Source organism: Rattus norvegicus, chromosome X, assembly GCF_021556685.1.
Source record: "Rattus norvegicus strain SHRSP/BbbUtx chromosome X, alternate assembly SHRSP_T2T, whole genome shotgun sequence".
Lineage (NCBI taxonomy): Eukaryota > Metazoa > Chordata > Mammalia > Rodentia > Muridae > Rattus > Rattus norvegicus.
This window is the reverse complement of record NC_141554.1, coordinates 30,482,243-30,498,542: the sequence shown is the minus strand read 5'-3', so window position 1 is coordinate 30,498,542 and position 16,300 is coordinate 30,482,243. Positions and strand designations below refer to the sequence as shown.

General features: G+C 37.4%; 1 pseudogene; it reads right to left on the bottom strand.

The window, feature by feature from the left end:
- Positions 1 to 331: 331 nt before the first annotated feature.
- Positions 332 to 10,638, bottom strand: LOC120099309 (uncharacterized; annotated as a pseudogene).
- Between the last annotated feature and the right edge of the window lie 5,662 nt (positions 10,639 to 16,300).

Below are 16,300 nucleotides of genomic sequence, written 5' to 3'. Positions count from 1 at the left end.
AAGTTTTAAGAAGGCATTTACTGTTACTTTTATCTGAAGATCTCCATGCAGGAATGTTACTTTTCTTTGCTTAGGTCTCAACCTCCTTATAAAAAGCCTTCACCTGGCATTTCATTTGTTCATTTTTACAGCATGCATTTCATAAGTGCATTCTCCTATTACTACTTTTTGGACATATATATATATACACAAGATCATTAGAGTTTGAGATATGAGGCTATTTAAAGAAACCAACAAATTAGAGAGACAGTGGATTAAGTCAGCTTAATCATACCCAAAAATTCAAGCTGATGGTTGATAGAGAATAAATTTATTTCAAATGAGTTTAGGACTACATGTATTCTCTGGCTGAATAGGAAAATTCCCAAGGACCACTCTGACAAATGTTAAAAATGCAGGAGTCCTCACTCCAGAGCTCTTGAAGGGCCATTTTGGAACTGAACTTCATAGGATTCTGTAGTTTCAGATACCTTATCTCATAGAGAAACCTAGTCACACCAAAGAGTGGCACGTTGGTCATCAGAAGACCTTCTGGAAACAAGGCAGTTATATGTTTGTTTCTTAACAGGAAAGTATGGTAGATAGTTGTTAGGTCATCAAGATCTACCATGTGGTTCCACAACACAGAAACAAATATAAAGAAGCTGCCAACATACAAAACTAAGGCTGGATCTTGTAGCAATGTATCTGCATCTCTACAAATGGGTCTTTCATATACCTGATCATAATGAACATTGCACTGAACCAGAACTATAGGCTTCATCAAAATGGCATATATTATATGTTTATTTTTGGTTATCTTTATTAACTTGAGTATTTCTTATTTACATTTCGATTGTTATTCCCTTTCCTGGTTTGATTGGTATTCCCTTTCCTGGTTTCCGGGCAAAAATCGCCCTAAACCCTCGTCCTCCCCTTCTATATTTGTGTTGCCCTCCCCATTCTCCCCCCATTACAGCCTTCCCCCGAACAATCACGTTCACTGGGAGTTCAGTCTTGGCAGGACCAAGGGCTTCCCCTTCCACTGGTGCTCTTACTAGGCTATACATTGCTACCTATGAGGTTGGGGCCCAGGGTCAGTCCATGTATAGTCTTTGGGTAGTGGCTTAGTCCCTGGAAGCTCTGGTTGGTTGGCGTTGTTGTTCATATGGGGTCTTGAGCCCCTTCAAGCTCTTCCAGTCCTTTCTCTGACTCCTTCAACGGAGGTCCTGTTCTCAGTTAGGGGTTTGCTGCTGATATTCGCCTATGTATTTGCAGTATTCTGGCTGTGTCTCTCAGGAGAGATCTACATCCAGTTCCTGTCACCTTGCACTTCTTTGCATCATCCATCTTATTTAATTGGGTGGCTGTATAAGTATGGGCCACCTGTGGGGCAGGCTCTGAAGGGGTGTTCCTTCTGCCTCTGTTTTAAACTTTGCCTCCGTATTGCCTGCCAAGGGTATTCTTGTACCCCTTTTAAAGATGGAGTGAAACATTCACATTTTGGTCATCCCTCTTGAGTTTCATGTGTTCTGTGCATCTGGGGGAATTCAAGCATTTGGGCTAATAGCCATGTATCAATGTATCAGCATACCATGTGTGTTTTCTGTGATTGGGTGACCTCACTCAGGATGATATTTTCCAGTTCCATTCATTTGCCTATGAATTTCATAAACTCGTTGTTTTTGATAGCTGAGTAATAATACATTGTGTAGATGTATCACATTTTCTGTATCCATTCTTCTGTTGAAGGGCATCTGGGTTCTTTCCAGTTTCTGGCTATTATAAATAAGGATGCTATGAACATAGTAGAGTATGTGTCTTTGTTTTATGTTGGGGCATCTTTTGGGTATATGCTCAAGAGAGGTATAGCTGGGTCCTCAGGTAGTTCAATGTCCAATTTTCTCAGGAACCTCCAGTCTGATTTCCAGAATGGTTGTACCACTCTGCAATCCCACCAACAATGGAGGAGTGTTCCTTTTTCTACACTTCCTCGCCAGCATCTGCTGTCACCTGAGTTTTGATCTTAGCCATTCTCACTGGTGTGAGGTGAAATCTCAGGGTTGTTTTGATTTGCATTTCCCATATGACTAAACATGGTGAACATTTCTTTAGGTGTTCCTCAGCCATTCAACATTCCTCAGCTGTGAATACTCATTTAGCTCTGAACTCCATTATTTTTTTTTATTAACTTGAGTATTTCTTATATACATTTCGAGTGTTATTCCCTTTCCCGGTTTCCGGGCAAACATCACCCTCCCCCCTCCCCTTCTTTTTGGATGTTCCCCTTCCCATCCTCCCCCCATTGCTGCCCTCCCCCCAACAATCTAGTTCACTGGGGGTTCAGTCTTAGCTGGACTCAGGGCTTCCCCTTCCACTGGTGCTCTTACTGGGATATTCATTTCTACTTATGAGGTCAGAGTCCAGGGTCAGTCCATGTACAGTCTTTAGGTAGTGGCTTAGTCCCTGGAAGCTCAGGTTGCTTGGCATTGTTGTACATATGGGGTCTCGAGCCCCTTCAAGCTCTTCCAGTTCTTTCTCTGATTCCTTCAACGGGGTCCTATTCTGAGTTCAGTGGTTTGCTGCTGGCATTCGCCTCTGTATTTGCTGTATTCTGGCTGTGTCTCTCAGGAGCGATCTACATCCGGCTTCTGTCTGCCTGCACTTCTTTGCTTCATCCATCTTGTCTAATTGGGTGGCTGTATATGTATGGGCCACATGTGGGGCAGGCTCTGAATGGGTGTTCCTTCTGTCTCTGTTTTAATCTATGCCTCTCGATTCCCTGCCAAGGGTATTCTTGTTCCCCTTTTAAAGAAGGAGTGAAGCATTCACATTTTGATCATCCGTCTTGAGTTTCATTTGTTCTAGGCATCTAGGGTAATTCAAGAATTTGGGCTAATAGCCACTTAGCAATGAGTGCATACTATGTGTGTTTTTCTGTGATTGGGTTAGCTCACTCAGGATGATATTTTCCAGGTCCAACCATTTGCCTACGAATTTCATAAAGTCATTGTTTTTGATAGCTGAGTAATATTCCATTGTGTAGATGTACCACATTTTCTGTATCCATTCCTCTGTTGAAGGGAATCTGGGTTCTCTCCAGCTTCTGGCTATTATATATAAGGCTGTGATGAACATAGTGGAGCATGTGTCTTTTTTATATGTTGGGGCATCTTTTGGGTATATGCATAAGAGAGGTATACCTGGATCCTCAGGCAGTTCAATATCCAATTTTCTGAGGAACCTCCAGACTGATTTCCAGAACGGTTGTACCAGTCTGCAATCCCACCAACAATGGAGGAGTGTTCCTCTTTCTCCACATCCTCGCCAGCATCTGCTGTCACCTGAGTTTTTGATCTTAGCCATTCTCACTGGTGTGAGGTAAAATCTCAGGGTTGTTTTGATTTGCATTTCCCTTATGACTAAAGATGGTGAACATTTCTTTAGGTGTTCCTCAGCCATTCCGCATTCCTCAGCTGTGAATTCTTGTTTACCTCTGAACTCCATTTTTTAATAGGGTTATTTTTCTCCCTGTGCTCTAACTTCTTGAGTTCTTTGTATATTTTGGATATAAGCCCGCTCTCTGTTGTAGGATTGATAAAGATATTTTCCCAATCAGTTGGTTGCCATTTTGTCCTAACCAAAGTGTCCTTTGCCTTACAGAAGCTTTGCAGTTTTATGAGATCCCATTTGTCGATTCTTTACCTTAGAGCATAAGCCATTGGTGTTTTATTCAGGAAATTTTCTCCACTGACCATGTGTTTGAGGTGCTTCCCACTTTTTCTTTTATTAGTTGCAGTGTATCTGGTTTGATGTGGAGGTCCTTGATCCATTTGGGCTTAAGCTTTGTACAGAGTGATAACCATGAATCGATATGCAGTCTTCTACATTTTGACCTCCAGTTGAACCAGCACCATTTGCTGAAAATGCTATCTTTTTTCCATTGGATTGTTTTGACTCCTTTGTAAAAAAATAAGTGACCATAGGTGTGTGGGTTCATTTCTGGGTCTTCAATTCTATTCCACTGGTCTATCTGTCTGTCCCTGTATAAATACCATGCAATTTTTTTTCACAATTGTTTTGTAATACTGCTTGAGTTCAGGGATAGTGATTCCCCTTGAAGTCCTTTTATTGTTGAGGATAGTTTTAGCTATCCTGGGATATTTGTTATTCCAGATGAATTTGCAAATTCTTCTGTCTAACTCTTTGAAGAAATGGATTGGGGTTTTGATGGGGATTGCATTGAATCTGTAGATCGCTTTTGGTAAAATGGCCATATTTACTATATTAATCCTGCTAATCCATGAGCATACGAGATCTTTCCATCTACTGAGGTCTCCTTCAAGTTCTTTCTTCAGAGTATTGAAGTTCTTATTGTACAGATCTTTTACTTGCTTGGATAAATTCACACTGGGATATTTTATATTATTTGGGACTATTGTGAAGGGTATCATTTCCCTAATTTCTTTCTCGGCTTGTTTCTCTTTTGTGTAGAGTAAGGCTACTGATTTATTTGAGTGTTAATTTTATACCCAGTCAGTTTGCTAAAGGTGTTTATCCGGTTTATTACTTCTCTGGTGGAACTTTTGGGATCACTTAAATACATTATCATATCATCTTCAAATAGTGATATTTTGACATCTTCTCTTCCAATATGTATCCCCTTGATCTCCTTTTGTTGTCTGATTGTTCTAGCTGGAACTTCAAGAACTGTATTGAATAAGTAGGGAGCAAGTGGGCAGTCTTGTATAGTCCCTGATTTTAGTGGGATTGCTTCAAGTTTCTCTCAACTTGTTTAATATTAGGAGACTGGCTTGCTGTATATGGCTTTTACTATGTTTAGGTATGGGCCTTGAATTCCTATTCTTTCCAGGACTTTTATCATGAAGGGGTGTTGAATTTTTTCAAATGCTTTCTCAGCATCTAATGAAATGATCATGTGGTTTTGTTCTTTCAGTTTGTTTATATAATGGATCACATTGATGGTTTTCCATATATTAAACCATCCCTGCATGCCTGGGATGAAGCCTACTTGATCATGGTGGATGATTGTTTTGATGTGCTCTTGGATTCGGTTTGCCAGAATTTTATTGTGTATTTTTGCATCGATATTCATAAGGGAAATTGGTTTGAATTTTTTTTTCTTCGTTAGGTCTTTGTGTGGTTTAGGCATAAGAGTAATTGTGGTATCATAGAAGGAATTCGGTAGTGCTCCATCTGTTTCTATTTGGTGGAATTGTTTAGATAGTATTGGTATAAGAACTTCTATGAAAGTCTGATAGAATTCTGCACAAAATCCAACTGGACCTGTGCTCTTTTTGGTTGGGAGACCTTTAATGACTGCTTCTATTTCGTTAGGAGACATGGGGTTGTTTAACTGGTTTATCTGTTCCTGATTTAACTTTGGTATCTGGTATCTGTCTAGAAAATTGTCCATTTCCTGCAGATTTTCAAGTTTTGTTGAATATAGGCTTTTGTAGTAGGATCTGATGATTTTTTTGAATTTCCTCTGATTCTGTGGTTATGTCTCCATTTTAATTTCTGATTTTGTTTATTTGTACACACTATCTGTGTCCTCTCGTTAGTCTGGCTAAGGGTTTATCTATCTTACTGATTTTCTCAAAGACACAACTTTTGTTTCTGTCGATACTTTCTCTGGTCCTTTCTTTTTCTACTTGGTTGATTTCAGCTCTGAGTTTCATTATTTCCTCCCTTCTACTACTCCTGGGTGTATTTGCTTCCTTTTGTTCTAGACCTCTTAGGTGTGCTTTCAAGCTGCTCACATATGCTCTCTCCTGCTTCTTTCTGCAGGCACTCAGAGCTATGAGTTTCCTCTTAGCACAGCTTTCATTGTGTCCCATAAGTTTGGGTATGTTGTACCTTCATTTTCATTAATTTCTAAGAAGTCCTTAATTTCTTTCTTTATTTCTTCCTTGACCAGTTTATCACTGAGTAGAGCATTGTTCAACTTCCATGTATATGTGGGCGCTCTTCCCTTATTGTTATTGAAGACCAGCTTTAGCCCGTGGTGGTCTGATAGGACGCATGGGATTATTTCTATCTTTCTGTATCTGTTGAGGCCTGTTTTTTGACCAATTATATGGTCAATTTTGGAGAAAGTACCATGAGGAGCTCAGAAGAATGTATATCCTTTTGCTTTAGGATAGAATGTTCTATAAATATCTGTTAGGTCCATTTGGTTCATGACTTCTCTTAGTTTGTCTATGTCTCTGTTCAATTTCTGTTTCCATGATCTGTCCATTGATGAGAGTGGGGTGTTGAAATATCCTATTCTTATTGTGTGAGGTGCAATGTGTGCTTTGAGCTTCAGTAAGGTTTGTTTTATGTATGTAGGTGCCCTTGCATTTGGAGCATAGATATTTAGGATTTAGAGTTCATCTTGGTGGATTTTACCTTTGATGAATATGAAGTATCCTTCCTTATCTTTTTTGACGGCTTTTAATTGAAAATTGATTTTATTCGATATTAGATTGGCTACTCAAGTTTGCTTCTTCCAACCATTTGTTTGGAAAATGTTTTCCAGCCGTTCACTCTGAGGTACTCTCTGTCTTTGTCTCTGAGGTGTGTTTCCTGTAGGCAGCAGAATACAGGGTCCTCATTGCATATCCAGTTTGTTAACCTATATCTTTTTACTGGGGAGTTGAGATCATTTATGTTGAGAGATATTAAGGAATAGTGATTATTCCTTCCTGTTATATTCATATTTGGATGTGAGGTTATGTTTGTGTGTTTTTGTTTCCTTTGTTTTGTTGACAAGACAATTAGGTTCTTGCTTTTTCTAGGGTGTAGCTTGCCTCCTTATGTTGTGCTTTACCATTTATTATTCTTTGTATGGCTGAATTCATAGAAAGATATTGTGTAAATTTGTTTTTGTCATGAATATCTTGGTTTCTCCATCTGTGTTAATTGAGAGGTTTGCAAGATACAGTAACCTGGGATGGCATTTGTGTTCTCTTAGGGTCTGTATTACATCTGTCCAGGGTCTTCTGGTTTTTATATTCTCTGGCGCGAAATCTGGTGTGATTCTAATAGGTCTGCCTTTATATGTTACTTGACCTTTTTCCCTTACTGCTTTTAATATTCTTTCTTTATTTCATGCATTGGGTGTTTTAACTATTATGTGACAGAAGGACTTTCTTTTCTGGTCCAATCTATTTGGATTTCTGTAGGCTCTTTGTATATTTATGGGCATCTCTTTCTTTAGGTTAGGAAGTTTTCTTCTATGGTTTTGTTGAAGATATTTTCTGGTCCTTTGAGCTGGGAGTCTTCACTCTCTTCTATACCTATTATCCTTAGGTTTGCTCTTCTCATTGAGTCCTGGATTTCCTGTATGTTTTGGACCAGTAGCTTTTTCGTTTTATATTATCTTTGACAGTTGTGTCGATGATTTCTATGGAACCTTCTGCTCCTGAGATTCTCCCTTCTATCTCTTGTATTCTGTTGGTGATGCTTATATCTACGGCTCCTTGTGTCTTCCTTTGGTTTTCTATATCCAGGTCTGTTTCCCTGTGTTCTTTCTTTTTTGCTTCTATTTCCATTTTTAATTCCTTCAACTGTTTGATTATGTTTTTCTGGAATTCTTTCAGGGACTTTTGTGATTCCTCTCTAGAGGCTTCTACTTGTATATTTATATTTTCCTGCTTTTCTCTAAGGGAGTTCTTCATGTCTTTCTTGAAGTCCTCCAGTATCATGATCAAATATGATTTTAAATCTTGATCTTGATTTTCTGGTGTGTTTGTATATTCACTGTTTGCTTTGGTGGGAGAATTGGGCTCTGATGATGCTATGTAGTCTTGGTTCCTGTTGCTTGGGTTCCTGTGCTTGCCTCTCGCCATCAGATTGTCTCTGGTGTTACTTTTTTCTGCTATTTCTGACAGTACTAGACCGTCCTATAGGCCTGTGTGTCAGGAGTGCTGTAGACCTGTTTTCCTGTTTTCTTTCAGCCAGTTATGGGAACAGAGTGTTCTGCTTTCAGACATGTAGTCTTTCCTGTCTTCTGGCTTCAGCTGTTCCTGTGGGCCTGTGTCCTCAGTCGACCAGGCAGGCTGCTTGGATCAGAAAATTTGGTCTTACCTCTGGTCCCGTGGCTCAAGTTGTTCATGGGGGACTGCTTTTTCTCTCTCCGTGAGGGCAGCAACCAGGAGTAACTGTGCTGCATTTTCCCAGAGCCCCTGTGCACTTGGATCCCAGATGGCATTATGTGTTTTCCTCTGGAGTCAGACATGTGGGCAGAGTGTAGTCTCTTTTGGCTTCCCAGCCATGTCTGCTCCTCTGAAGGTTTAGCTCTCCCTTCCACAGGATTTGGGTGCAGAGAACTGTTGACTGCATCCCTTCAGGTCCAGGCGGTGTCTGGAGTGCCATATTATCTGGTTTTATACATACAAAAATACAGTTGAAATGTTCTAAGTCAAATCAATAGGGATATACACCAGCATCTCGGGTAGGGGAGACATTAAACTCTTGAAGGTAATAAGTTTCCCATAGTCCAAAGAATACAAAATGCACAATACTGCGGTCAAATTCCCACAGTTGCTTGCAATTAGCATTTCAAACAGGAAAGTTGATAAACTGATAAGGATGCCACTCATCTTGTAGATGCACTATTTTCCAATGTTAAATATGAACTTAACATTGAACAAATATAAAGTCAAGGTAGAAATTAAAAAGACACTGAGAAAGCAAAATAGTTAATATTCTACAGAGCAATATGATCTCATAACCTGTCCCTGTTTTCATATAGCTACATTTAAATATTCTAAGAATTAGTATTTACAATACTACAAATAATAGAATAAGAAGCCTGGAAATCCATGACAATGGAAGTATTGCTATTTATAAGTTGTTTGTTTCACAATTTCAGTGTACCTGTTAAATACTAAAATATAAATATTTATTAGCTCAGAATTTTAATACTTGGTATTATTAATAAAAAGGAATATTCATTATTATATACAAGGTGATGATCAGCTATGTTTGCAATTTATAAATACAATAAATTAATTAGAGCAACCACACAAGAATGCTCAAATATCATTTCTAAATTATGTTAGTGGACTATGACTATTGCAAACTGAAATTTGTTTTAAGGACAAATTACAAACATAGTATAACAGTGCCTGTCTAAATTCCATAAGTGAAGCACACATATTCTCATATATGTATATATGCTTAGACACATATATGCATACAAATGCATATTCTTACAAAGATATCAGAACATAAAAGTTACATGCCAATAGGACCTCTATATAGATCAAACAAGCAGTGTGAAATATCTTTTTCATAATTGTAATTTTTTCTGAAATGTGTAGTTTTTATAAAGCTATACATAATTTATAATTAAAACAATAGTGAAAATGACTTTCAAAATATGTAAATATTTAAAGATCTGGGACAAATCTGAACATGTGAACAACCCCGAATTCATCCTTTAGTACCAAAATCCAAACTCTACAACTCAATCATAAGGACTTATGGACATTTCCTTAATTTACCCATAACTTACTCAAATGTCAACTTTCAACTAATCAACTAGGGTCATAGGGTACCTGACTATTTTTGTGTAATATTTACCACAAAATAAAGCACACATTAGCTGTTTGCACCAATTTCTTCAGAACTCCTCTCATACCAAAGGTTTGGATGTAGTTAGTTTTGAGGTTCATGGAAATCTGTGCACTCAGAAATGCCATGGGTTACTTGAGAACAAGAGAAATGTTTGTATCCATTAACTGTGTGGAAAATTTTCTTACCTCTGTCCAGGCAGAAGCTTTTTTTAAAGACTTTTAAAGATGTATTTTACTGTCTTCAGACACACCATTTAAGATCCCATTAAACATGGTTGTGAGCTAAAATGTGGTTACTGGGAATGGAACTGAGGACCTCTGGAAAAACTGTCTGTTCTCTTAAACACAGAGGCATCTTTCCAGTCCAAGGCAAAAATTTTAGGGTCCTAAAAACAGAATTCCCTTGCCACAAAACATTCCCTATCAGGTACCCACTTCTCAACAATTTCTGTAGAATGTGCTTAACAGTTTGGAGAAGAAAGCATGACAAGATGGCTCAGCAGTTAAGAGCATTGACTGCTCTTCCAAAGATCCTAAGTTCAAATCCCAGCAATCACATGGTGGCTCACAAAATCTGTTATGGGTTCAAATATCCTCTTCTGGTGTCTCCAAAGACAGCTACAGTGTCCTTATATAAATAAAATAAATACATTGATCTTAAAAAAAACATTGCTTAATTCCTCCCCTGGGCAAAGCACAAAGAGTTCTGTATACACTGTATCATTCTCACTAAAGCCCTTCAAAACAAAACAAACAAACAAACAAAAACAAAAAAAACAATTTCGAGAAGAAAGCAGATATATCTATTGAAAAGCTGTAGCAGAAAGATGAGATTTCAATTGATGGTGGCTTTAGAAATACCCTACTTACACATTCTTGCTTGCCAAAAAAGATCTGAGGCAGTGGACTGGATGAGTATTGGATTTGGATTTACAACAAGAAATGGAAGAAACTGTTAGTATGTCACATAAACAAACTAGCCTGGCTGGATGTGGTTCTGCCTGTGTCTTAGGACCCAATTTGAAAGGCCCCATATAACTTACTTTAAGTTTATTTCAAGTTTTACCTTCATGTATCAAGGGTTAGGTGATACATTTGGAAAACGCCAAGATGGTAAATATCTTCCAAATAGCAGGAAATGTCGACCAGAAATGGAGTCGCACAAGAGATGAATTATCTTCAGGAAAAGATGTTTCATTAGGCAGACATTTCAATTTAGAACCACGTCTCACCAATCAACCATTGGCTCACACAAACCTTACATTTTTCTCCTGTGCTTTTAGTTGGAACCTCTTTTACACCCCACTATGGAATTAGTCCATCTGATATTCCTAACACTCCTATGAGATATACACAATTATTATTCCCCCTTTATAGACTGAAAAAGATAGAATATAATTCACATAGTCAATTTAAGGAAACTATATAGGTATACTGGTCATCATAAACTGAAGAGCCTTTATATACTGGCAGGACTTCCTGGTCCTTAATTATCAGCTAGATTAACATACATGGAAATGTTATCACCAAATTGCTAAATCTTATGTAATTATCCTCTGTGGCATTCTTTTTCTTGTGAAATTAAAAATTACTAATAAAAACTACATAAATATCAAGTACTTGCCTCAATCTCTTCTACAAAGTTCAAATATGTCTGCCAAATATAAGAGAATGAATTTAAAATTTCATGTGTTTCTATGACTGCCAGAGAGGAATGACTCATCATGAGCAATGACCCAGGGACGTTTTGTCTCAAAGGACCAAAGAGGCTACTGTTCTTCTCGTATGTGAGAAAGTTTCAGAAAAATAATATATTTCATTTTCTTTTAATTTAGAAAGATTCCACATGCAGTATAATTTCATTATTGTTTTCCATTTGATGTTTTCATCATCCTTCCACACCTGCATAGTCAAATGCATATGTATTTGCTTGTGATCCCCAAACAATAAAAATCTTAAAACCTAGTTAATTATAGTAACACAGATCATGAAAATTATAACAAAACAAAGATATAAGAGGTTTAAAATAAGTGTTGTGTTTCCCAACTACTCCCTGTCATGAGGTTTTCCCTGAAATGTAGTGGATGTACCTAGTGAAACTCCATTAGAAAAAAACTGACTTTTTCCCCAGAAGGCATCAAATGCAAATATGTTCTCAGTTAGTGGTGATTAACTTTGGTTACTACTTTGCTACAGAATGTCTATTGTCTGGTGTGAACATGTGTGCATGCTGTCAGTTTCTCTGCATTGCAGGAAGGAGGTAAGTGAATACATGTCATTTATAACTGAGTATTTCAAAATCTCTCATAGTCTGTACCTTGTGGTCTTGTATGACACTTTGTTAATTATTATCTATTGCAAGAAGAACAAAATAATTTTGTAATATGGCTTTAATGAGGTAGTAATTTGTGTGTAAATAATCTTTCTTTTTTTCGTTCTTTACATTCCAAATGCTGCCCCCTTGAGTCCCCTCTTCAGAGTCAGTCCCCCAAGCCTTTAACTTTCTCTAAGAAGTTGCCACACACACACACACACACACACACACACACACACACACACACACACACCTGTATTCCACTACCCTGGTGCATCAATATTCTCCAGGATTCCTTCTTTCACTGAGGCACAAGGCAGCCCTATTGGGGAACTGATACTACAGTTAGGTTACATCTTTAAGGACAGCCTCTACTAAAGTAGTTGTAGGACACACATGGACATGGATCTGCTAGTATGCAACATATGTATTTAGTGCCTTAGCCTATCCCATACATGCTCTTTGGCTGGTGGTTCAGTCTCTAAGAGTTCCCTGGAGTCCAAGTAAGTTGACACTGTTAGATTTCAGTGGCATTCCTATCCCATTCTTGGCTTTCAATTCCTCCCCCAAACTCTTACATAAAAGTTCCCAACTTTTAGCCAATAATTGTCTATGCATATCTGCATCCATTTCATTCATCTGCTGGGTAGAGCCTCTCAATTCACATTTATGCTAGGGTTCTGTCTGCAAGCATAACAGTATCATTAATAATGTTAGTAATTGGTACTTCCCATTGGGATGCATATCAAATTGGGTCAGTTAATGGTTAGCCATTTCTTCAGTTCTGTTTCTTCTTTCTACTTGCCTTTATTTTAGACAGGAGAAATTTTGTGTCCAAAGTTTTGTGGGTGGGTTGGTGTATATTAGAGATTCCATACCTTTTTAGAGACACCATTACCAAGGCAACTCTTACAAAAGACACCATTTAATTGGGGCTGCTCTAGGGGGTCAGAGATTCAGTCCATTATTATCAAAGCAGAAAGTATGGCAGCACCCAGATAGTCATGGCACTGGAAGAAATGTGAATTTTATATCTTGTTCCAGAGAAAAACAGGAGAAGACTGCCTTATTCCTGGCAGCTGTGAAGAGTGCCTCAAAGACTATTCCCACAGTAATGTACTTCCTCCAACAAGTCCACCCCAACTACTACAAGGCCACATCTCTTAATAGTACCACTTCCTGGGCCAAGCATTTTCAAACCACAATAGTTGGTATCTTTATCTGACCACTGAGGGTCTTTCTTGGCTACAGGAGTTGGTCTTTTCACTTTCCATGTACTGATTGTTAGGCATCTTGCTTAAGGTTAGCTGCATTGACTCCTGGGAACCTTCAGTATCTCAGGTCTCCTGGACTTTCTAGAAATTCCCCACACAGACCCACTCCTAGGAGCTGGAGATTTCTATTCAAATTTTTGTGCCTATGGCCTTCTGTCCTGTTTCTTAATCACCTGATCCTGATACCAATAACTCTCTCCTTCACCTCTCTCATCAAATTTCGTTCCCTCTGTCTTCCACTTATGTCTGTATCATCTCCACTTCTAATAGAGATTTAAGCATCTCTGCACGGACCTTTTTGTTTAACTTCTTTGGGTCTGGGGACTAGATCATGGCTATCCTGTACATTATGTCTATTATCCATCCACCAGTGAGTACATAAAATGCATGTCCTTTTGGGTCTGTGTTATCTCATTCATGAAGAGGTTTTTAAGTTACAACCATTTGCCTGCAACATTCAAACGTCCTTGTTTTTAATGGCTAAAAAAAAATCTATTGTGTAAATGAACCAAATTTTCTGTATCTTTCTCTTGGTTACAAACATCTGCACTGTTTTCAGTTCCTGAATAATACAAATGAGCTTGCTATTAACATAGTGGAGTAGGTGTTCTTGGGATCTGTTAGATAATCTTTTGGATATATATGCAGGAACAGTATAGCTTGGTTTTCAGGTATGTATTTCTAATTTTCTAAGAAACTGTCAATAATTTCTAGAGTGTTTGTATAAATTTGCAATTCCATCATAAATGTAGAATTGTTCTCCACATCCTTGACAGCCTGAGATTCCACTTTACTCTAATCAGAAACAACATTTCTTTAGGAACTATTTCATTTCTACAATCCTTTATTAGAATATTAATAGTAGATTTCCACTAAGTCCACGAACTATCTAATATCAGGTACCTGCCCACTTAAGCAGTGTTATTTATGCATTTATCTCTTAAAGTGGTCGCTGAGAACAGTAAAATGTGTCTGATTCCTCCCATAAACTCTGTTACATTTACACCAATATACTTTTCTGGTATGTCACTCTAATTTTAAGGACTAGCTATTATGTGGTTTTGCTGGATATATTTCTCCTCTAGTAACAATTCTTGCATCTAAAAATTACCATTTTTGCTAGAGAGTAGAGGTGCAATTGAGCCAAAATAAAAAATAATATAAATAAATAAACAAACAAACAGCTACAGAAATATTTTCAGAAAATAACAATGAATCAGATGCGAGTTTTGGTGTTAAACTCAATTAATATATCTGGAAAAATACTCTTGTACCTAAGGTTCATGTAACGTTTTGAAAGGTAGGGCTGAAAGTCTCTACCAGCCAGAGTATCAGGGTGTTAGCTATGAGATAGTGTCTCAGTTATATTAATAGCCATACTGATTAAAATCTCACCAATATGACTGCCCAAACTTGAGAAGAATGAGAGTGATACAAAGAAACACGTCAAACAGGGTGGCCACAAACTCATGACACTTTAACCCTATAAAAAGAGTCAGAGGCAACTCAGTAAAACCTCAGAAAGGCAAAGAGAGATAAGGTTATTCCACAAAGAGGCAGGCATATCAGGCCCAAATGATAAGCCTTGAAACATAGGTGCCTTTCATTACAAGGACTGAACAAGCTACACATTTATATGTGTTTAGCATTTAGTAAAAGAAGAGACTGAGAATGTATAAGAAAGGGTTGAAGACTATCTGAAGGACTTTTCAGGAAGAACGGGAATAAATGTATAATATTAGAAATTAAAGAAAAGTCTATGCAGTTGCAGAATTGAAACATAAAATAGGAGGATTTTTTTCATATATGTTACTTACCAAATTTAAATAAGACCAGATTAGAAATTTTAAAAGATACATAATTTCTAGTGTAATGAAAGCAATCTTTAAAGTCCCAAAGTATAACAAGCAAACAAAATCAGGCACATTAAGTGCATGTTTCTCTGAGTCTTTCAAATAAAAGGTAATGATAATAATCTACAATTTTTTCAGAACATTAAAATAGAAGGACCAAGTTTTTATATTTCTGATGATGCCACTATTATCCCAAACCCAGACAACACAAAGACCTAACAAAATTATAGACAAAATTTTCCATGCTTATAGACGCAAATGTTTTGCAAAATGCTTTGTAAATTAATAAGAACAAAGCATAATATTGTTCACTGCATTCATTTGGCTCCATGAATTTGCAGCCAGGCTTGACAGAGAAAGTTCCAGGGAATCCAGGGTTCCATGCACAGAGAAACCCTCTCTTGTAAAACCATACAAACAAGCAAACCAAAGTACAAAGTATAAAGTACTAAGTACTATGTTGGTTGCTGTAATTTTTTTATTCATTTTTCCACCTGATTCTGTTTTTAGTATTATTTTGTGGTTCTGTAGTTATAATGTCATTTGTTTTCTTCCTTTACTATCTTGGATCTGATTATTCAGGTCCTCAGTCTGAAAAATTTCTTCTGGTTTCCCACATATATATGGTTTTATGGACATGAAGAATATTAATATAGTCTTTAAAAGCATCACGTGCTTTTCCTAAGTACAGTAATTTAGGTTCACATTCATTATATTTTAGAACTTTAAGACTTGAGGTAAATGGTTCGATGCTGCATAAACTTTTACATTTTACATTGAGAAATCAGCTGATATTATGATGATGTTACTCATGGATTTTCTTTGAACATACAATCTCTTCTATGGTTCTGCATATTTAGTGTTTATATTATGATGTCATAAGTGTTTTCCTTTCTACTACTATTTGATATTCTTGCAAATGATTAAGTCAATATAGGTTAACTAGTTATTAAAAGAAGAAAAGGCCTATGAAAACAAAGGTTATATCATGTAAATATTCTGAGAGTTCACCATTTACATTTTAGTGGTCTGCTGTTCTAAGCTAATGAAGCGCCCACCTCCTCCAGCAAGGAAGACGCAACACCGTTGATCCACTTGGACTTAAGCTTTGTACAGGGTGATAAGCATGGATCAATCTGCATTCTTTTACATGTTGACCTCCAGTTGAACCAGCACCATTTGCTGAAAATGCTATCTTTTTTCCATTGGATGGTTTTGGCTCCTTTGTCAAAAATCAAGTGACCATAGGTGTTTGGGTTCATTTCTTGGTCTTCAATTCTATTCCATTGGTCT